We start from the raw sequence: 24,893 nt of genomic DNA, 5'->3' as shown, positions 1-24,893 counted from the left end.
AAAAATTAAAAAAAACAGTTCCTCCCACTGTAGTGAGACTCCACTGCCCAGCTGTTCCCTGCCGAGGATTACAGACTATATATAACCTGCTTTATCTTTAATCTGCTGCCATATAACGACAGAAAACAGTTGCAAAAATGCCAGGAGATTAACCAGTGAATAAAAAGGCATGTTTTCAACCAGCAGCAACGATAAATCTACTTTTTTCAGGTGGTACTTTTCTGTTTAAACTAGGGTTGTCAAAATAACAAGATAAGTCATGCAGTTAATCACAAAAAAAATACTGCATTAATCACGTAAACTTGCAGATGAATCATTTAACAGAGAATGGTTACCTGAAAGGCGGAGCAGTCTGTCAGTTTTCAGGTCAATACATATTAGAGATGCGCGGTTTGCGGTCTCATCCGCGGAGTCCGCGGATAAACCGCGGGTCGGGCGGGTGACATTACGAAAACATTGATTTTAATTAGATTCGGGCGGGTGGCGGTTGAATCATTCGGAAATATTTGATATACATGGTTCAGTGATCGGTATCCTTTACCATTCAAAGAGCCATTTAGGACCCGTGTCACAAAGCGAAGAAGACAATAGGAGACGCAAACATTCTCTAGAATGACTGCCGGCAGTCACCCAGTTAATAATTATTAGGGCGTGCTATGAAGCCATTGGCTTTGTCGCTTTCTACAACATGTACGATCTGCTTGTCAGTCCAGCAACATGTTGTGTGTGGCTACCCCAGACACACTCACACGACTGCAAGGCAAACTGGGTGACACAGAGTACACTAATTGTTGTGATATAAACAATTTTAACACTCTTAGTAATATGTGCCACACTGTGAAGCCACACCAAACAAGAATGACAAACACATTTCGGGAGAATATCCTCCCAGCAACACAACATAAACGCAACACAACAAATACCCAGAATGCTTTGCATCCATGAAACTTCCTGACTATTTTATGCACCTATCCGCGCATCTCTAATACATATGTTTGCGCAAAGATTGAAATTTCACTTCAAAATGCTCTCTGACAGGACTTTAGATAAAACTTTTACAAAGTTTTGAACAAATAAATTATGTGCGTTCAAGTAAAACATTTACCGTATTTTTCGGACTATAAGTCACAGTTTTTTTCATAGTTTGGCCAGGGGTGCGACTTATACTCAGGAGCGATGTATGTGTGAAATTATTAACACATTACCGTAAAATATCAAATAATATTATTTAGCTCATTCACGTAAGAGACTAGACGTATAAGATTTCATGGGATTTATCGATTAGGAGTGACGGATTGTTTGGTAAACGTATAGCATGTTCTATATGTTATAGTTATTTGAATGACTCTTACCATAATATGTTACGTTAACATACCAGGCACCTTCTCAGTTGGTTATTTATGCGTCATATAAGGTACACTTATTCAGCCTGTCGTTCACTATTCTCTATTTAAATTAAATTCCCTTTAAATTGTCTATTCTTGGTGTTGGGTTTTATCAAATAAATTTCCCCCAAAAATGTGTGTTATACTCCAGTGAGACTTATATATGTTTTTTCCATTCTTTATTATGCATTTTTGGCAGGTGCGACTTATACTCCGAAAAATACGGTAACAAAATGCTACTGTATGACATTCTGACAATAAAATTACATATATGGGATCTTTTTTAAGGTCATTTAAGTTGTGAAAGTGAGTAACAACTTGTGACTAATCATCATTAATTCAGTTTCTAAAAGTGTGATTAATCGGATTTAAAAAAAAATTAAAAAAATCATTGGACACGACTAGTTTTGACCCATTTTGTGTTTGTTTGGAACGTAGAGAAGTTAAGAAGGATCATTTAAGGTGGACATGTAGATCACATGTAGTTCCCACATAAAAGCAATGCTTGGAAATACTACACATTATCTGTGTAAACATTTTCCAGCTCATTGACTTTGTACTTTTTGCATACATTCATAAGAAGTGACATGATTGTTGTCGAGCTGGGAAATTCACTATGTTTTATTCTATTAGATTTCTGTATTTTTCAGATTTTTTAAACAAATCCATCATATTTTATTGTAAGTATTTTTTTAATTATTTGCAATCATTATGAAATATTTTTTATTCAAGTTATTGTATCTCTTTTTCGGGATTAATTTAATTAAAATGCATTTGTTTCATGTTAAAATTGGGTATGCATTTTTTTCGTGTATTTTAAATGTTAAATGTTTTTTTTATTTTCTTTAATGTCTCTCTCTGGGATGATTAAAAATCAAACTTTGCTTTTTTATTATTTATTTTTTTTTGACTTTGCTTACATGACTCCTGCTCATATTCTTCTTTTATCCTGAGAAAAACAGCCAAAGCAAAATACAATAATTAATCCTTTGATGCTCATTAAGATGACCCTCCATAACATTAGATGGAACTACAAAGACCAATACAACTTTTGAGGCAGTTTTCCTATTTTTATTATTTTTTTGGGTTCCAATACATACCACAAAAGCTTTATGTTAGTTCGAGACATCTGTTCAGACAGCTCTGCGTTTTGAAAGTTATCATTGTAAGCTCTTAAAAGCACCCCGTCCATAATTAACGCTGCATTTAAAACATTCATACGTGGCAAGATAAGTAAAGCAAAGGACTGCGACCGAACATTGTTTGTGTGGCTGTCAGTCAATGGTGGGGTGAAGAACACATCCCTTCCATGTCCTTAAAAATATAGATTGATGGTCACACTAACAATAGAAATCCGTTTTACGTCACACACCAGGGTCGACCCCTACAAGGCCCCCTTGTTCGCTTTGGCATACTGTCTCGGAAGGTGACCATGGAGCAAGGGTGTCGAGAACACACTGAAGGTTAAAGAGACTTCACGCTGGCAAAGGGAATTAGCGACGAGAGCCACTCTGCAGGTCACTGTGACTCTTTCTTGCTGCAACCAGAGTGTGGCTGTGTGGTGCTTCACCTTACTTAGTGATGGGCAAAAACATTGAACGAGTGAAATACCAAATAAAACAGCTAAAAAAAAAAACAATACTTTGGCACTGCCAATATCAGATATCAAAACCGTACAGTATATTTGACGTTAAAATGGAGGCTTCAGGGCACAGGTGTCAAACTCAAGGCCCGTCACTTCATTTGATTTGGAACCTCGAAAGATTGGAAATAATATGTATTAATGAAGTACTGTAATTTTTTCTTACTAAATGTATTATTTTTGGGAGAAAATAAATATATGTACTCGCAAATTATGTTAATTTAAATATTGTCTAATTAAGCAAAAATATATTAAACATTCAAACCATTTTTTAAATGAAAATACATAACAACAATAATGATGATGACAAAGCAAGTTATCCATCAAATTGTGAAATGTAAAAGTAGCAATAGATTTCATAGTAAAATTGTGAAATGTAATGTGTTTTTTATGGCATTTTTCTCTTAATGAAAAAAACAGTACTTTCTTTTACTGTAATAAACTGTGGTGGCGTTTTGGCATTTACAGTAAGACAATAATAAATCTACAGTTGTTGATTTGCGGTTGAAAAAAAACCAAAAAGGAACTGTCAGGTGCAAAAATTTCACTGTAAAATTGCAATTTTTTTTTTATTGACAGTAAAAAAACAGATGTACATTTTACATTAATATTCTGGCAACTGAGATGCCCCTTTTTCTTTTCTTTTTTACCATAAAAAGAGCTGTACTATTCTTCCATTTAATGTACACTACATTTTCAGGTAAAATTATTGCAACCTACCATATTTTTTTTTACATTTTTGTTTTAAGAAAATCTTCTCATAAAATGCATTAAAAAAGTGTGTATTAATAGTATTCACTGTTAGAAGCGGCCCTCTGGGGCCAAACATAACAGTGATGTGGCCCTCGGTGAAAACGACTTTGGCACCTCTGCTTTACTGTAGGGTAACTTTCTAATATTTCTTACTATCCCTATAACTTGAGCCAAATATACAAAACAGTGATGCTTAGTGATAGTCAGGCAAAGATCTAGATACATTTTAGTGAGAGTCAATGTCCTCTACAGTGGACATACAAGGACTTTTTTTCTGGAAATGTCTAACTCTGACAAAAGAAATAGACCAAAAACAAACTACATAGAATAGTGTTTTTCAACCACTGTGCCGCGGCACACAAGTGTGCCATGGGAGATTATCTAGTTTCACCTATTTGGGTTAAAAATATCGTTTGCATAGCAGTAATTGTAGTCTGCAAATGATGTGTTGTTGTTGAGTGTCGGTGCTGTCTAGAGCGGGAGGCAGTGTGCAGGTAAAAAGGTGTCTAATGCTTAAGCCAAAAATAAACAGAAGGTAAGTGCCCGTAAGAAAAGACATTAAAGCTTAGGGAAGGTTATGCAGAACGAAACTAAAACTGAACAGGCTACAATGAAAACAAACAGAATGCTGGACGACAGTAAAGATTTACTGTGGAGCAAAGACAATGTACGTCCGAACATGACATGACAATCAACATTGTTCCCACAAAGAAGGATTAAAAACTATTGAAATATTCTTGATTGCTAAAACAAAGTATATGTGGGAAATATCGCTCAAAGGAAGACATGAAACTGCTACAGGAAAATATCAAAACAAGAAAAAAAACCCACCAAAATAGGAGCACAAGACAAGAACTAAAACACTACACACAGGAAAACAGCAAAAAAGTCCCCAAAAAATCACAGTGTGGTATGACAGGTGGTGACAGTACACCTACTTTAAGACAAAAGCTATAGTCATGCATGCTTGGTTATGATTAAAAGTCATATCCAAAAATTGCGACTTTATACTGTCAACTGAGTTTCTTTTTTTAATGATTTCTGCTGGTGGTGTGCCTCCGCATTTTTTCAACGCAAAAAATGTGCCTTGGCTCAAAAAAGGTTGAAAAACGCTGACATAGAACACTAGTGCTCAGGATGATATTTCAGTGAGCACTTTACTACTAATTTAGTACTGCCTTTTTACCACATTCAGCACAAGGACAGGGACTCTGGTCAAGGAGTGAGGTTTACCAACATACATCTGGTAAACCTCATGGGTGGTATGATTTTGATTCCTGGTTTCCATGACCCCGCCCTGTCTTGCCTCTGGTTGGACAGTGCGTAAGGTTTCACTCTAACCAAGCCAATCATGACTTATCATTGGTAAACCAACCAATCATCATTAATTATATGTTCTTGTTTCCCCCTGGAATTGCAGTCAATTTTCCTTCTCTGTAGTTTGTAGCGTTGACGTAAGATACCTTGTTATGTGGGTCTATTACATGGGTCTACCTACTCTGTGGCCAAGTGGTTAGGGTGTCCGCCCTCAGATCGGTAGGTTGTGAGTTCAAACCCCGGCCGAGTCATACCAAAGACTATAAAAATGGGACCCACTACCTCCCTGGTTGACACTCAGCATCAAGGGTTGCAATTGGGGGTTTAATCACCAAAAATGATTCCCGGGCGCGGCAACTGCTGCTGCTCACTACACCCCTCACCTCCCAGGGGGTGAAACAAGGGGATTTGTCAAATGCAGAAGACAAATTTCACAACACCCAGTGTGTGTGTGACAATCATTGGTACTTTAACTTTAACTTAACTAAAAATAGCTAAACCACGGTAATCGCTGCGAGTTAAAAAGGTAGCGACGCTACTGGTATATGTAGTTAAGTTATGTAGCTTTGCTACATGTAGCGAGCTACCGTCTAACTTTGTTTACTATCCTTACACTTTGTGTCTAATGTGACGTTGACAGTACAGAAACACAAATTGCTACATTACTACAAACAAAACATGGGCCTCGAGTTCAGCAAGAGCTTTAAGTATTAGTGTTAAGAGGCTGAGAAAAAATTTGTTCCTATCAACACGATATCATTAAGACCGTTTTCCGATTACAGTGGGGCAAAAAAGTATTTAGTCAGCCACCGATTGTGCAAGTTCTCCCACTTAAAATGATGACAGAGGTCTGTAATTTTCATCATAGGTACACTTCAACTGTGAGAGACAGAATATGAAAAAAAAATCCAGGAATTCACATTGTAGGAATTTTAAAGAATTTATTTGTAAATTATGGTGGAAAATAAGTATTTGGTCAACCATTCAAAGCCCTCACTGATGGAAGGAGGTTTTGGCTCAAAATCTCACGATGCATGGCCCCATTCATTCTTTCCTTAATACGGATCAATCGTCCTGTCCCCTTAGCAGAAAAACAGCTCCAAAGCATGATGTTTCCACCCCCATGCTTCACAGTAGGTGTGGTGTTCTTGGGATGCAACTCAGTATTCTTCTTCCTCCAAACACGACAAGTTGAGTTTATATCAAAAAGTTCTATTTTGGTTTCATCTGACCACATGACATTCTCCCAATCCTCTGCTGTATCATCCATGTATCCATTTTGGTATATACTAAACTCGTCGTGTTTGGAGGAAGAAGAATACTGAGTTGCATCCCAAGAACACCATACCCACTGTGAAGCATGGGGGTGGAAACATCATGCTTTGGGGCTGTTTTTCTGCTAAAGGGACAGGACGATTGATCCGTGTTAAGGAAAGAATGAATGGGGCCATGTATTGTGAGATTTTGAGCCAAAACCTCCTTTCAACAGTGAGAGCTTTGAATGGTTGACCAAATACTTATTTTCCATCATAATTTACAAACAAATTCTTTAAAATTCTTACAATGTGAATTCTTAGATTTTTTTCCCATTCCATCTCTCACAGTTGAAGTGTACCTATGATGAAAATTACAGACCTCTGTCATCATTTTAAGTGGGAGAACTCGCACAATCGGTGGCTGACTAAATACTTTTTTGCCCCACTGTATGTATGTTATGTAAAATCTGCTCAGTGGCCTTGTGGTTAGAGTGTCTGCCCTGAGACTGGCAGGTTGTGAGTTCAAACCCCGGCCGAGTCATATCAAAGACTATACAAATGGGACCCATTGCCTCCCTGCTTGGCATTCAGCATCAAGGGTTGGAATTGGGGGTTAAACCACCAAAATTATTTCCGAGCACAGCCACCGCTGCTGCTGTTCAATGCTCGCCTCACCTCCCAGGGGTTTAACAATCCTCCAGAAGGTCTTATCTTTGTCCATGTGATGTAAGATGAAACAAAGAGTGAGCTATTTAGCCACAATACCCAGCACTATGTTTGGAGGCAAAAAGGTGACACCTTTAATCCCAGGAACACCATGCTAACTGTCAAGCATGGTGGTGGTAGTATTATACTTTTTGCTGCCTGTGGAACTGGTGCTTTACAGAGAGTAAATGTGACAATGGAAAAGGAGGATTACCTCCAAATTCATCAGGACAACCTAAAATCATCAGCCCAAATGTTGGGTCTTGGGCGCATGTGGGTGTTCCAACACGACAATGACCCCAAACTAGGGGTGTAACGGTACGTGTATTTGTATTGAACCGTTTCGGTACAGGGGTTTCGATTCGGTAAGAGGGTGTATCGAACGAGTTTGTAATCTAAAGTCTTAACAAGCTGCCCTGCAGCTGCCTCTGTCTGAGCAGAGAGCACCCAGCATTGTCCCGCCCACACAACCATCTGATTGGTTACATACATAGCCAATCAGCAGGGCGTATTCAGAGCGATCTAACAGCCAATCAGCAGTGCGTATTCAGAGCGCATAGTCAGTGCTCCGGCGTCGAGATGAGCAGATATGTGTTTAGCAGGTGAGCAGCTGACATCTTACACTCCCCAAATTATAAAAAACACTTCCCAGTCACAACTATTACAAACATCACTGTGAGCCAATTGACATTCTAGAAACTTAAACTGCAGCTCAGCTCTCTCATAGTTCTGGGTTGAGGTGAAGGCTAATTAGCTTTTAGCGTTACGTTAGCTCATTTTGCTGTGTGCGTGCGTGTGTGTGTATAATAAAAGTCAACTACAGGCTTCCCAAATGCTGTAATAAATTAAGCATGATGAGTTGACTTGAAACTGTTTAATGTTGCACTTTTTATATGTAGAAGAAAGGTTTTGTCATTTTATTTTATCAAAGCAACCATTTGAGGCAGTTTAACGTGGATTAACGTGGGTGGAATTATTATAGTGTTCCCAATGTTAAAAGGATAAAGCCAATGTTTACAAATTAGGTAAATAAATAACCCCAAAAAGTATATTTTGTTGTTTGCTTACTGTACCGAAAATGAACCGAACCGTGACCTCTAAATTGAGGTATGTACCGAACCAAAATTGTTGTGTACCGTTACACCCCTACCCCAAACACATGTTAAAAGTGGTAAAGGAATGGCTAAAACAGGCTAGAATGAAGGTTTTAGAATGGCCTTCCCAAAGTCCATAGTTAAACGTGTGGACAATGCTGAAGAAACAAGTCCATGTCAGAAAACCAACACATTTAGCTGAACTGCACCAATTTTGTCAAGAAGAGTAGTAAAAAAATTAAACCAGAAGCTTGTGGATGGCTACCAAAAGCACCGTATTGCAGTGAAACTTGCCAAGGTACATGTAACCAAATATTACCATTGCTGTATGTATACTTTTGACCCAGCAGATTTGGTCACATTTTCAGTAGACACATAAAAAATTCATAAGAGAACCAAACTTCATGAATGTTTTTTGTGACCAACAAGTATTGTATGTGCTCCAATCACTCTATCACAAAAAAATAAGAGTTGTAGCAATTGTTGGAAACTCAAGACAGCCATGGCATTATCTTCTTTACAAGTGTATGTACATGACTGTGTGTTAAATGACACAAACAATATCAAAAAGTTTCTTAGTAAGTATGTAAGTAAAAAATATTTAGTTTCCATTCGCGAGCAACAAACTGCTGTCTCACTCTTTGGCCATAGCCTTCCGACTCTGCTTGCTTTGCAGCATCATAAAGTCTATGGGGCGATAAACCACACAGGCATTAGCAGCCCGAGCTCGCCGTTGTGTAGTGTACGCGCTCGGCCCTGAAAGCATCTAATGGAACAGGGTGCACAACAAAAATCCATGTGCTTTAGTGCACAAAAAAACAAACACAGGCATTAGTGACTCAATAGCTGCATGGCGGGTGCCTTGTGTGTGATGCTGAGAACACAAACACACTATTTGCATCTATTGACATTAAGTTTAAAGAGGCGCTTATTGCTTTAATTGATCACAAAGTGGCGATAAGTCTGTTGATGAAAGGTTAATAGACCCATTTACACGACGAGGACCAGTAAACATGTTTTTTTATGCGATATGCAAAACAGGGCGATTTTTATTAGCTTCACAGTAGCTGCAGAAAAATATGAGTGGTCAGCATCTACCTCTGCAAAGTAAAGAGCGTTTTTGTTACAGGATGTCCTTTGTTGTCCTGTTAATTGTGCTGTGCAGCTAGGCTAAGATAAATATAGCAGCTGAGATGCAACCTCAGTGATTAACACAGAATTTGGAGCAGAAAGACGTCTTTATTATAGTTGATCACCTTCCAAATAAAAACATGATGCTTTAAAACCGGGGTGTCAAACTAGTTTTAATTGAGGGCCACATCACAGTTATGGTTGCCCTCAGAGGGCCGCATTTAACAATATAAAAACAATATATCTATTTACATAAGCTGCAGAAAAAATATTAAATTTTTACTTTAAAAACTGGCAGCTAAGTCACCAGAATTTTACAGTAAAAGCAGTAAGTTTTTACAGCATATAAAGGAAATGAATAAACTGAATGGAATGGAAAAATACCACTGTTTTTAGCGATAAAATGTTTTTTTTAACATTATAGTGTCTCACTGTATATGAAAAATAACAGTACCAAAGTTAATTTTACGTAAAAAAAAAAAAAAACTCAGTCGGGCTTGTACTGTATGTCTAGTTTGACTTTTCAGATAATGTGATTGTAGTGAGAAATGAGTGTTTCCATGGTCATAGCTGGCAATACAAGCAAACTTAATTCAAATAAAGTAGTCGGCACAACTTTTGCACTTGTTATCAATTGAACACACAAGAACAAGAATTACGATGAACATCTTTTTTTTTCTTATTGAGACAAATCCTTATCAATCATTATACCAAATCATTATACATCCATATATAATGCATATGCTCCTTCTTGACTGCACTTAAATGTAGAATATATGTAGAATATATTTACATTGTTCATATATTATATATTACATATATGTCAATTTTACACAATTTGGTTGATAATTTGTTTAGAAATCATTAGTCAAGCAGATATTTAAGTACAGTATTTGTCTTTATTTTAACCAAAAATAATTTTGGAATACATGATAATATAATATAATATAATGCAGTACAGGATTTTTAATGTCAAAAGGGAAAGAACAAATATACACTTAGTATTTGGCCACCCATCCCAAATGATGAGAAGCAGGTGTCCTAATCACTTGACCCGGCCACAGGTGTATAAAATCAAACACTTAGACATGGAGACTGTTTCTACAGACATTTGTGAAAGAATGGGCCGCTCTCAGTGATTTCCAGCGTGGAACTGTCATAGGATGCCACCTGTGCAACAAATCCAGTCGTGAAATGTCCTTGCTCCTAAATATTCCAACGTCAACTGTCGGCTTTATAATAAGAAAGTGGAAAAGTTTGGGAACAACAGAAACTCAGCCACAAAGTGGTGGGCCACGTAAACTGACAGAGAGGGGCCAGCAGATGCTGAAGTGCATAGTGAAAAGACTTCCTGCACAGTCAGTTGCTACAGAGCTCCAAACTTCATGAGACCTTCCAATTAGCCCACGTACAGTACGCAGAGAGCTTCATTAAATTGGTTTTCCATGGCCGGGCAGCTGAGTCTAAGCCATACATCACCAAGTCCAATGCAACGCGTCGGATACATTGGAGTAAAGCATGTCGCCACTGGACTCTAGAGCAGTGGAGACACCTTCTCTGGACTGATGAATCACACTTTTTCATCTGGCAATCTGATGGATGAGTCTGGGTTTGGAGGTTGCCAGGAGAATGGTACATTTCGGACTGCTTTGTGCCGAGTGTGAAATTTCGCAAAGGAGGAATTATGATGTGGGGTTGTTTTTCAGGAGTTGGGCTTGGCCCCTTAGTTCCAGTGAAAGGAACTTTGAATGCTCCAGGACACCAAACCATGTTAATAATAATAATAATAATAATAATAATAATAATAATAATAATAACTTAGATTTATATCGCACTTTTCTAAACACTCAAAGCGCTCACAGAGAAGTGGGAACCCATCATTCATTCACACCTGGTGGTGGTAAGCTACATCAGTAGCCACAGCTGCCCTGGGGTAGACTGACGGAAGCGTGGCTGCCAGTTTGCGTCTACGGTCCCTCCGACCACCACCTGTCATTCATTCATCATTCATTCACCAGTGTGAGCGGCACCGGGGGCAAAAGGTGAAGTGTCCTGCCCAAGGACACAACGGCAGCGATTTTTTTGGATGTCAATAGGTGGGAAGCGAACCTGCAACCCTTAGGTTTCTGGCCGGCCGCTCTACCCACTATGCCATGCCGCCCCAAATGTTGGACAATTCCATGCTCCCAACTTTGTGGGAACAGTTTGTGGCGGGCCTCTTCCTCTTCCAACAAGACTGTGCACTAGTACACAAAACAAGGTCCATAGAGACAAGGATGACAGAGTCTGGTGTGGATGAACTTGACTGGCCTGCACAGAGTCCTGACCTGAACCCAATAGAACACCTTTGGGATGAATTGCAACGGAGACTGAGAGTCAGACTTTCTTGACCAACATCAGTGTGTGAACTCACCAAAGCGATTGTGGAAGATTGGTCGAAAATACCTACAAACACACTCTTACAAGAAGAGTTGAAGTCGTAATAGCTGGAAAATGCGGATCAAATCACATTGAACCCTATGGGTTAGGAATGGGATGGCACTTCAAGTTTAAATGTGAGTCAAGGCAGGTGGCAAAAATACTTTTGGCAATATAGTGTATTTAGTAAGAAAAGATTAAGCGTTTTATTATTTCGCGGGCCAGATTTAGCCCCTGGGCCTTGAGTTTGAGACCTGTTCTTTAAACGATGGAGTCCATTTATCAACCTGCTAGCAAAAATTCCCGACTCATCACTCAAGTGTGCATTGTGCTTCGGGTCGGTCCATTTGTGCACCATGAGTGCTTCTAAGTTGATGCGAGGATAGAAGTGCATTGTGGGTAGGTGGTCTCATTACACGGGAGCACCTGAGCTGCTGTTAAGGGCTAAAAACCCTCTTTTTGGAGCTAAAAGACGGAGAGGTTAGACAGCTCGTAACTGCCTCACCTCGGCCTGCAGTGGTAGCAGCGGTACGAAGCTAGATGGAGCGTGACGCCTCAAGGCCAAAGTATCAGCCAGACAAACAGTGGAATAGGCAAAATGTGACTTCACACCGCTTTTGGGAGCGTGAGTGCACACAGCTAGAGCTGGTGGAGTAATGAGAGTAGGAGGACACTCCTCAGGAGGGAGAGAGAGAGAGGGAGTGAGGGATGGAGGTGGATCCTTCAGCCAATTTTCAGCAACACGGTGGTGATCAAACACACACATACACACACACACACACACACACACACACACACACACACACACACACACGCACACACGCACACACGCACACACACGCACACACACGCGCAGTGGAGATAAAACTAGCCACCGGGCACCTGCTATAAACAAACCAGCCCGTGCCCCCCTTTTCAAGTCTTTACCAATAAACTCTTTCCGACACAAACATGGAGGCAAAGCGAGCGTGCACACAAGGCCACAGGCAGGTGAAAAACTGCCACAATGTGAAAAACGGAACCCTTACAGTTAACACTCACGGCGGGCGGAATAAATCCCACTTTTGATCGGACATTTGAAGGATCAAACAGTCTGGAGGGTAGGATGTTCAGCCGCCTGAGGTGTTTTTTTCTAATTCCACTCCGCTTTACACTAGTTTGCCATAGAAATGCAAACAATGTGCTGGAGCAGGGATAATAACATGCACTTGAACTATGAACCAAAATATAGTTTTCTATTAATTATGATGCATGTCTTGAAGCAACTGAGGCAATTATTCATTTAACTTTATAGCTTCTAGTTTGCTGCCTAAACAGGGAGGCACAGAAATCAAAACATAATCTGCGGCCGTTCCAAATACGTGAAATAAAAGAAAAATTAGTTTGTGTCACTACTAGTGGGGTCCCGATACCAATATTTTGGTACCGTTACCAAAATGTATTTCGGTACTTTTCGCTACTTTTCTAATTAAAGGGGACCTAAAAAAAAATGCTATTATTGGCTTTATTTTGACAAAAAATCTTAGGGTACATTAAACATATATTTCTTATTGCAAGTTTGTCCTTAAATAAAATAGTGAACATACAAGACAACTTGTCTTTTAGTAGTAAGTAAGCAAACAAAGGCTCCTAATTTAGCTGCTGACATATGCAGTAACATATTGTACCATTTATAATTGTATTAATTTGTCTAAATTATTAAGGACAAGTGGTAGAAAATCAATAATTAATCTACTTGTTCATTTACTGTTTAATGGTGCGGCATAGCTCGGTTGGTAGAGTGGCCGTGCAAGCAACTTGAGGGTTGCAGGTTCGATTCCCGCTTCCGCCATCCTAGTCACTGCCGTTGTGTCCTTGGGCAAGACACTTTACCCACCTGCTCATTCACCAAATCAGTGTGTAAAGGATATCACCACATGGGCTCAGGAACACTTAATAAAACCACTGTCAGTAACTACATTTTGTTGCTACATCTGTAAGTGCAAGTTAAAACTCTACTATGCAAAGCGAAACCCATTTATCAACAACACCAAGGAACGCCGTCGGCTTCGCTGGGCCCGAGCTCATCTAAGATGGACTGATGCAAAGTGGAAAAGTGTTCTGTGGTCTGACGAGTCCACATTTCAAATTATAGTTGGAAACTATAATTTGCGCCTATAACAATCCGGATGGATTGTTATAGGCGCGAAGTTCAAAAGCCAGCATCTTTGATGGTATGGGGGTGTATTAGTGCCCAAGGCATGGGCAATTTACACATCTGTGAAGGCACCATTAATGCTGAATGGTCCATACAGATTTTGGAGCAACATATGTTGTCATCCAAGGAACGTTATCATGGACGCCCCTGCTTATTTCAGCAAAACGATGCCAAGCCACGTGTTACAACAGCGTGGCTTCGTAGTAAGAGTGCGGGTACTTTCCTGGCCCGCCTGCAGTCCAGACATGTCTCCCATCGAAAATCTGTGGCGCATTATGAAGCGTAAAATACGACAACAAGACCCCGGATTTAAGCAACTTAAGCTGTACATCAAGCAAGAATGGTAAAGAATTCCACTTTCAAAGCTTCAACAATTAGTTTCCTCAGTTCCCAAAGGTTTATTGAGTGTTGTTAAAAGAAAATGTGATACAACACAGGGGTGAACATGCCCTTTCCCAACTACTTTGGCACGTGTTGCAGCCATGAAATTCTAAGTTAATTATTATTTGCAAAAAAAAAAACAAAAAAAAAGTTTATGTAGTGCAAACACAATTGTAGTGCATTCAATTGAATATAGGTTGAAAAGGATTTGCAAATCATTGTATTCCGTTTATATTTAAATCCAACACAATTTCCCAACTCATATGGAAACAGGGTTTGTAGATTCTAACAAGAGGTTGAGTTTGAGTTTATTTGGAACATGCAAGCATACAACATGATACATTACAATTTCCAGTTTCTCTCTTCAACATGTTCAATAAAGAGTAGGAAGAAGCAGAGTTTATTTAATCCTATCCCTTTTCTTTTACATAACAGTTGCTAAAACCTTTGTTCACTTCCTGTTCTCAATTTATTCACAATATACTCCATAAGTAATAACAACATGAATAAATATATAAATAATACTCGGTGAAGTAAGTTATATTTCATATAGTGAGATGAGTGAGATTATCTTGAAAATAAACAGATGGATGAAATAAATTCAGAGTGTTTATCATGGTTTTTCTTCTTTGTACTTTGTAAACACTTTAAGTTTGAAGAGTTTCTTGAAATGCATCATATTAGTACATTGTTTGATTTATTTGCTTAATCCATTCCATCATTTAATTCCACATACTGATATACTGAGGATCTTAAGTGTTGTACATGCGTACAAATGATTTCAATTACATTTTTCTCTAAGATTGAGTAATGCTGGAATTCATTTATTTTCTCACAATTATGCATTTTTCAAGGAATGTAGCCCTGAGCCTCGCTCTCCACTGCCCTTTTTCATTATGTATTTCTTAATAACAGTATGTAATGTTTACTTTAAACACCATTTTTGGAATTGTATTTCATTCTAATATGTAATGGAAAAAATACATTTATTTTCTGTCATCTTAAAGGCACCTGGGGATAGGTTGATTGGTAACACTAACGTGGCCCTAGTGTGTGAATGTTGTCTGTCTATCTGTGTTGGCCCTGCGATGAGGTAGCGACTTGTCCAGGGTGTACACCGCCTTCGGCCCAATTGTAGATGAGCTAGGCACCAGCGCCCCCCGCGACCCTAAAGGGAATAACCGGTAGAAAATGGATGGATGGATGGATGGATTTTAAAGGAAGTTTGATGCAGCCAACGGTTTGTATGAACACAATTATTCAGTGACCCTGTGACCATGTTGAAGTATCCTTGAGCAAGGGCTGCGTCATCAGCAGGTGAATGTGGAACTAGTGACAAAGCGCTTTGAAAGTACAAAATTGCTCTCCAAGTGTAATCCATTTATCATAGGTTAAATTACAACAAGAAATATTTTCAGGCCCAACTCGCTAGCTGCCTAAACAGGCTGCCATAGATATCGAAACTACGTCATGTTCAGTTACAATAATATGTAGTGCATCTGGAAATAGAAAAAAAGAAAAATAGAACATTTTGGTGTATCTATGTTAGTGCTACATGAATATAGTAAGATTACCCAGGCAGTGAAAGTTAGTACTTTGAGGCATCTGCTGTTAGGGGCTGCTTGCACATGCTCATTTTGTATCACCAAGCACATGTATTTGAATGTGGAGCCTCAAACTATGTTTCTGTACGTTTTTCCTTGTAGTCATGAAAGGCATTATTAATGTTCAACTTAAACACTACTGTTGGAATTGTCTTACCCCTTAGAACAGGGGTCAGCAACCCGCGGCTCTTAACGCTGCCCTAGTGGACCTCTTTCAGAGATGTGTGAAAATGGAAAAAGATGAAGAAAAAAAATGTTTTTGTTTTATTATATTTACATGACACAAACTTTCCTAATTGTTAGATATCCCACTGTTTATGTGAGACATGCTTCACTGATGAGTGTATTTGGCAAGCATCATTTTGTCCTACTAATTTCAGCAATCCTTGGATTCATCGTAGTTTGTTTGCATGTACAATTTTCTCCGATGCTGCCACAGAAAGACATGTTTTATGCCGCTTTGTCTCATTTTGTCCAGCAAACATTTTTTGTTGTGCGTGAATGCACAATGGTGAGCTTTGTTGATTTTATGGATTTGCTGGAGTGCTTTAAGGCATATATGCTATTTAGGCTAGCTGTATGTACATGTTGCATCATTATGCCTCGTTTGTAGGTATATTTGAGCTCATTTAATTTCCTTTACTTATGTCCTTTGTGTATTCAATTTACATTTGCATGTCTCATGACACATTATCTGTATGTAATATTGGCTGCATTTGTCATAGTTTGTGTGCCATGTTGTTCCAGACCACAGTAAACGTTACCCAGCTTGCAAAGATTTTTAGACGAAACACTAAGAAGAAGAAGAACACTTATAATAAGACAGCCTGCCGTTTCCTTAAACTTCCTTACCTTAGCCATTCTGAGCCAGTAATTTCCAGAAGTTATCTCATCCTGTGAGAAGACTCCATTTTACTAATGATTTCCAATGTAGCAAAAATGTGTTGAATAAAAATACAACCTTTCTGTCAACAAAAATTTGCATCAGCCTTTGATAGTAGGCTAATACAGCTAATATTGACACGTACATCATGTGTTGCCTTCATTATAACATTTATATAAGGCTTTTAAACTGTTTGCAGCTCGAGACAGGCTTATTTTTTTGTATATTTGATTAAAGGACTACTGAAATGAGATTTTTTTATTCAAACGGGGATAGCAGCTCCATTCTATGTGTCATACTTGATCATTTCGCGATATTGCCATATTTTTGCCGAAACGATTTAGTAGAGAACATTGACGATAAAGTTCGCAACTTTTGGTGCTGATAAAAAAGCCTCGCCTTTACCGGAAGTCGCAGACGATGACGTCACAAGGGTGAGGGCTCCTCACATATTCACATTGTTTTTAATGGGAGCCTCCAGCAACAAGAGCTATTCCGACCGAGAAAACGACAATTTACCCATTAATTTGAGCGAGGATGAAATATTTGTGGATGCTGATATTGATAGCGAAGGACTAGAAGAAAAAACTAATAATAAAATAAAACAAAAAGCGACGGCTCCTGGCGGCGGCAGTGTGTAATTAGACACATTTTCTAGGATAATTCTGGAAGATCCCTTATCTGCTTATTGTTTTAATAGTGTTTTAGTGAGATTGTAAAGACATACCTCGAGGTCGGATGGCTGCGGTGAACACGCAGTGTCTCAGAGAGAAGCCGAGGAGCCAAGCTCACAGCTGCCTTTTAAACAGCTACTGCAGGAGGATGAATAATCCAATGATGTCTCCGGTAAGATATATATCACAATTTTCCCATCCAAAAACATGCTGGTTGACGTAGAGAAACATGTTCGCTTGACCGCTCTGTGTTAAAAACAAAGAAACACCGGCTGTGTCTCGGTGCTAAAGACAGCTGCAATACACCGCTTTCCACCAACAGCATTCTTATTTATAGTCTCCATTATTAATTGAACACATTGCAAATGATTCAGCAACACAGATGTCCAAAATACTATGTAATTATTTGATGAAAAGAGACGACTTTTAGCCGTAACTGGTGCTGAGCTAATATTTCCTGACAGTCCGTGACGTCACGCGCACGCGTCATCATTCCGCGACGTTTTCAACAAGAAACTCCGCGGGAAATTTAAAATTGCAATTTAGTCAACTAAACCGGCCGTATTGGCATGTGTTGCAATGTTAATATTTCATCATTGATATATAAACTATCAGACTGCGTGGTCGGTAGTAGTGGGTTTCAGTAGGCCTTTAAATATGACTCTTTCAACATTTTAGGTTACCAACCCCTGCCTTAGAATAATGTGCAAACAGCTATTGGACAACAAGTGAAAAAACTTGTGGTCACTGGCGAAAGTATTGAACCGAACCCCAAGTGGAGTATTTGGCGTAGCACCTCACTCATCTACCCTTAACAAATCCAAAAAGAATCTTGTAGCATTAATTACTTTGTTGGCCAGAAGACTCATCGTGTTGAATTGTAGGGCAACGGCGCCTCCTTGCCACAACCGCTGAACTAAACAAAGTATTTGTTTTGTCGAACTGGAGAAGATTAGGCTGACATTGAATGCCTTTTTAAAAGGTGTTGGAGAAACTGATCTCCAAATTAACCCTGATTGAAACACATTATTGAAATGTGAATGGTTGATGAGCCTTTTGTGTGCTTGTTGGTTTCCATTCAGGAATGCAGCTGTTTGTGGTTTTATGGGAATATCTGTATGTGGTTTCTTTATACTTTATTTATTATCATTATTATTAGTAGTAGCACTATTTATTTATTTTTTGTTCTACTTGTTGGAGAAAGAAACAGCATTTGATGTATTTTTTTTTAAAACGGTCAATTGTATGTGTCTGAAAACCAACCAAAAAACATTTGTTTTTTAAATAATAAAAAAAAATAATATGCAAAGACACACTTTTGTTTTTACTATTTTCTAAAATTAATGTGAAAACGCATGAAAAAAGTTAAATCTCGTTATTCTTCTGACTTTCCGGATTGTTGGAAATGTATATGACTTTGTGCTGACGCCTTCACCGCCAGGCAATGTAAGTGCACGGTGAGACCCTGAGGACAAATTTGTGACAGTGAAACTCACCCTAATAGCGCAGGACCCCATTAAGCCCAAATGCTTTGGAAACGGAGAAGACGGAGATGAGAACTATTTACGTGCCAAATCATGGATGGAAGTCTAAAAATAGAGCGCACTAAAAGGCTTCTGGTTGAATCTGAATGGGGCACTCAAGCTCCTTTTCACGAAAACACCACAAAGGGATAAGCATGACAAAAAAGAAAAAACACACTGTAATTTGATGCCGGGAAAATTATTGTGTAGAATAAAAAGTAAGAAGCTCAGGCCGATCAGATCCATCATGGAGAAGACGGTGTGGCATGGCTGACTCACGCCAAAGAAGGCCGGACCAGGCAGTAGCGACTAATGCAGCCGAAGAGCCGCTAATAAAGTCTACAATGACTGATGGCTCCCGATGGCTATCAGACCCGTCCCACCAGGTATTACCTGCTTGTAAAAGTGATGAATGACGAAACTGCACGTCTATGGTTTTGCACATTAGAATATTAGCCGTGACAGAGGGGGAAATACTACAGTACACTATTTCATTCAAGCAAAAAATAACCAATTTGAAGAGCAAACGTTACTTAGTTAGGAGAGTGCAGAATGCAATAGTATAATAGACTAAATTGTTGCAATAAAGCTGCAAAGATTGGGTCCTTTTCGGGCAATTTTATTTAAGTGTTTTACTCAGTAATGATTAAATTTATACAGCAAAGTACAAAACTTAGGCTATGTCTACACTAAGCCGGATAACCCCTTAGACAAAAAATTATGTAGCCTAGGCCAGTGGTTCTCAAATGGGGGTACGCGTACTACTGGGGGTATTTGAAGGTATGCCAAGGGGTACTTGAGATTTTTTTTAAATATTCTAAAAATAGAAACAATTCAAAAATCCTTTATAAATATATTTATTGAATAATACTTCAACAAAATATGAAAAGAAGTTCATAAACTGTGAAAAGAAATGCAACAATGCAATATTCAGTGTTGACAGCGAGATTTTTTGTGGACATGTTCCATAAATATTGATGTTCAAAATGTATTTTTTTGGGAAGAAATGTTTAGAATTAAGTTCATGAATCCAGATGTATCTCTATTACAATCCCCAAAGAGGGCACTTTAAGTTGATGATTACTTCTTTGTGTAGAAATCTTTATTTATAATTGAATCACTTGTTTATTTTTCAACAAGTTTTTAGTCATTTTTATATCTGTTTTTCCAAATAGTTCAAGAAAGACCCCTACAAATGAGCAATATTTTGCACTGTTATACAATTTAATAAATCAGAAACTGATGACATAGTGCTGTATTTTACTTATTTATCTCTTTTTTCAACCAAAAATGATTTGCTCTGATTAGGGGGTACTTGAATTAAAAAAAATGTTCACAGGGGGTACATCACTGAAAAAAAGTTGAGAACCACTGGCTTAGGCATCATGTCAGCCACACTAAACCAGCGTTTAAGGTAACCCTTCAACACTTTACCAATACCCTCCTCCATTCACATCCCATCTCCCCGGATTATAAACAACCTAATGTAAATGATCAAATGTACTTCTAATGTATATACTGTACTTGTTCTTATGCTATCTGAACTCACTATGTTCTCTGCTGGCTGTACATATCCTACCAAGTAAGACCTACACTGTTTCAATGTCCATTTCTCTGTTGATGCAATTGTTGATGACTGAAGTACTGATATCAACCAAAACTCCTCATCCCACCCCCCGGATTGTAAATAATTCAATGTATATACTATGATGATTAACTTGTGTGATGACTGTATTATGCTGATAGTATATATTTGTACCATGAATTGATTAACGTGGACCCCGACTTAAACAAGTTGAAAAACTTATTCGGGTGTTACCATTTAGTGGTCAATTGTACGGAATATGTACTGAACTGTGCAAACTACTAATACAAGTATCAATCAATCAAAAAACCCTCATAGGATAATGTTTTACACAGGTAAGTGCACCGTGTATTACTTGAATCTCCGGCTCTTAGCTTTGTATGGACTGATCGATCGTTTACAAACAGAGTTCGGAGAGGAAGTGACGTCAGAAAGACGGCGCCCCACACAGGAAGTCACGTCGGAAAGAACGCGCAACAGCCAGCTTCATAACAACAGGAGGTAAACACTAGAAAGACAGAGGAAAGTCATCCAGTTCTCCTTCTTCTACATGTACAGACTTGTGGAAATCACACATCAATACCTTAAGACAGTGGTTCTCAAATGGGGGTACGCGTACCCCTGGGGGGTACTTGAAGGTATGCTAAGGGGTACGTGAGATTTTTCAAAAATATCCTAAAAATAGCAACAATTCAAAAATCCTTTATAAATATATTTATTGAATAATACTTCAACAAAATATGAATTTAAGTTCATAAACTGTGAAAAAAAAATACAACAATGCAATATTCAGTGTTGACAGCCAGATTTTTTGTGGACATGTTCCATAAATATTGATGTTAAAGATTTCTTTTTTTGTGAAGAAATGTTTAGAATTAAGTTTATGAATCCAGATGGATCTCTATTACAATCCCCAAAGAGGGCACTTTAAGTTGATGATTACGTCTATGTGTAGACATCTTTATTTATAAATGAATCACTTGTTTATTTTCTAGTTATTTTTATATCTTTTTTCCCCAAATAGTTCAATAAAGACCACTATAAATGAGCAATATTTTGCACTGTTATACAATTTAATAAATCAGAAACTGATGACATAGTACTGTATTTTACTTCTTTATCTCTTTTTTTCAACCAAAAATGCTTTGCTCTTATTAGGGGGTATTAGAATAAAAAAATGTTCACTGAAAAAAGGTTGAGAACCACTGCCTTAAGAGAAAGCGATTGCAGCTATTTGGGATACAACACTTCTCAGACGGCAAAAGAACTTTCGACCGTCCAGGTTAGCTGTGATTCGACTTACCGAAACACTTTGTTCATTTGTCGAAGGGGAGACAATGAGAATGTGGGCTCCTGTGGATGTGATTAAAAAAAAAGGTAGTGTGTGGTTTCTATTACCTGGTCGACAAGAGAAGACTATGGAAAACGGCGAATGTATTTGGACTGGCAAAGCAGACTGTATCAGTTATTGGCCGCCATGTATGTCGCAGACTCAACGTTTAGGTGCAGAGTATATAAAGTCACCAAAAACAAATGGACAATGAAGGTAAAGGCAAAAGAGTGAGAAGTGTCCTGACCAGATATCTAGATCCCTAGATTGATTGACGTAAAATGTTCGTTATCAAATTGTTTACTTTCACGTGTTTATCAAAGATTTGATTAATTTATGACGGCTCAGGTGTGATTCACTACAACACATTGGATTCCAGGTAAATGAAATACCACAACACTGGATATTGTTCAGATAAGTTCAATATAATTTAAGATCTTGCAGACAAAGCAACACTGGAGGTGAATATGACGTGCACATTTTCTGCGCATGCGTACTAGGTCGCGGACAGAGGGGGTCTTAAACGACCGTTGTGTGTGTGTGGACAAGGATAAGGTTAGGTGGGATTTTCTCTGGATAACCTTAACCTTCCTTAGTGTAGAAGGGACCTTAGAGGGTTGTGGTTCACGCCTAGCATGGCAGCTTCCACCATCAGTGTGTGAATGTGTATGGTAAAGAGTTAATGCGATGTGAAATATAAAGCGCTTTGGATATCATTCCAGGTATAGTAAAGCGCTTTATAAATACAGACCATTCAAGTTAAGTTAAAGTACCAATGATTGTCAAACACATTTGTCCTCTGCATTTGACCCATCCCCTTGATCACCCCCTGGGAGGTGATGGGAGCAGTGGACAGCAGCGGTGCCGGGAATCATTTAAGTTGATTTAAACCCCAATTCCAACCCTTGACGCTGAGTGCCAAGCAGGGAGGCAATGGGTCCCATTTTTTTATAGTCTTTGGTATGACTCGTCTGGGGTTTGAACTCCCAACCTACCATTTACCAATTATAACATTTAAAAGATGTAACAGAGGCGTTTATTTGGCACTTTAGTTTCCCTTCTACTGCGCCGTTGTGTCAAAAAAGCATTTGTCACTATCCATCAAGTATTTTTACATCGCACAAAGCCACTGGCATTGGCGTGGTCAAGCATCTAATTATCTGACAGCCTAATCCTGTGTTGATGTATGAACATGCATTGTAGCTAAATTAAGACTTAAAATTGATTTTTCAGTCACAAAGCCTATTATTAGTTTTTTAATGTCTTAATGGCTTTGCGCCTTCCAATCTATCTGACGTCCACCCTCGCGGATCCTGAGGTCCACTGGCACTGGCCTTTTAGCGATACCAGAACAAAGACCCACGGTGAGGTGGCATTTATCCACTGTGGCCTCAACTGTGGAACAGCTTGCCAGAGAACCTCAGAACTGCAGAAATCGTTGACATTTAAAAAAAAAAAAAAATGCTAAAGACACACCTTTTTGATCAGGCTTTTTACTGATCATCTTCAAATCTTATGCTTTTATATTATTTCATTGTGTTGCTTTCTATCTTTTTATCATATGTTTATACTATTTTTAAAAGGCGTTGATTTAAGTTATCCTAAAGTGTAGATGACTCAAAGGTGGCATTTTCTTCAAATCCTCAGCGTCATGCAATGTTTTGTTTTAGCTTTGTTATCGCCAATGAATGAATGAATGAATTATATTTATATAGCGCTTTTCTCTAGTGACTCAAAGCGCTTTTACATAGTGAAACCCAATATCTAAGTTACATTTAAACCAGTGTGGGTGGCACTGGGAGCAGGTGTATAAAGTGTCTTGCCCAAGGACACAATGGCAGTGAAAAGGACGGCGGGAGCGGGGATCGAACCTGGAATCCTCAAGTTGCTTACACGGCCACTCTACCAACCGAGCTATAGTGTATCAGTAGTCGTGTGTGTGTGTGTGTGTGTGTGTGTGTGTGCGTGCCTAAGTTTTCTTCTCTTCTATATATTTTTTTTACAGCACTTTGTGTTTGCAACTTCAATGAAAAGTTCTATATCGTTTGATTTGATGGTAACAGTTTGACCCTGTAACAGATCAGTTCTACTCTACCTTTCCTATAATATTGGGTTGCATACATTTATACAAATTGTTTGCCATTAGGGTGACCGCCACTGATATGAGTCATTAAGCCCAAAGAGGAATGTAAACCCTAAAATCTGGACAAAAAACAAGAGCAAACATGCAAAGATAAATTCACATAAAACCAAAAAGGGCTGAGCAGTGAGGAGTGATGGATTTATGGATTAAGACCGGCTTAGGCTGGACCATCACATGTTGCTTTGATTGAAGCTGGCAAGCCATCAGAAACTGTTGTCATGTATTTTATTGCTCTCTTACCCGCTAACTCAGCCCCGCCTCTCAGAATAAAACCCCGCCCCATCTTGGTGGTTTATTCCCGGGCGCGGCACCGCTGCTGCCCACTGCTCCCCTCACCTACCAGGGGGTGATCAAGGGTGATGGGTCAAATGCAAAGAATAATTTCGCCACATCTAGTATGTGTGTGACAATCATTGGTACTTTAACTTTAAACCTCCTAGTTGGGATTTGCCAAACAGCTGTTAATAGGTTGTCATAAACTGTCATCAGAAAGTGTAATTTCCGATACTGATTTCATCAATTCTCAAACTGTGGTACGAGTACCACTGGTGGTACGCAGGCTCCATCTAGTGGTACGCTGGAACATCACTTTTTTTCCCAAATATGTATGAAATAAAGGTACAAATACAAATCATGTGTTCCTTTACTGAAATATTATTGCTAACCTGCCACATAAGCTAAACCACGTTAGCAGAAGTAGCAAAAACGGTGGTTCTAGGAAAGCGAAATATTGTTGAAGTGGTTCTACTTTGCATGGAAACTTTGAGAACCACAGGTAGAGTATTTGTGATACAGAAAAATAACTGTAGAGACCACTATTCACTGCAATTATTCCACTTAACAAGAAAATCACTTTCCATGTCACTATCTAT

At 38.7% G+C, this 24,893-nt stretch overlaps 1 protein-coding gene across 7 annotated transcripts in view; it reads right to left on the bottom strand.

Moving 5' to 3' along the window:
• The window catches only part of utrn (utrophin), a 420,528-nt gene that overhangs the window by 193,724 nt on the left and 201,911 nt on the right, over positions 1 to 24,893 (bottom strand). The gene's annotated exons all lie outside the window — the stretch shown is intronic.

The sequence above is a fragment of the Nerophis ophidion genome, linkage group LG05 (genome assembly GCF_033978795.1).
Source record: "Nerophis ophidion isolate RoL-2023_Sa linkage group LG05, RoL_Noph_v1.0, whole genome shotgun sequence".
Taxonomy (NCBI): domain Eukaryota; kingdom Metazoa; phylum Chordata; class Actinopteri; order Syngnathiformes; family Syngnathidae; genus Nerophis; species Nerophis ophidion.
Note: the sequence above shows the minus strand (reverse complement) of the source record. Positions and strands in the feature narration are given on the sequence as shown.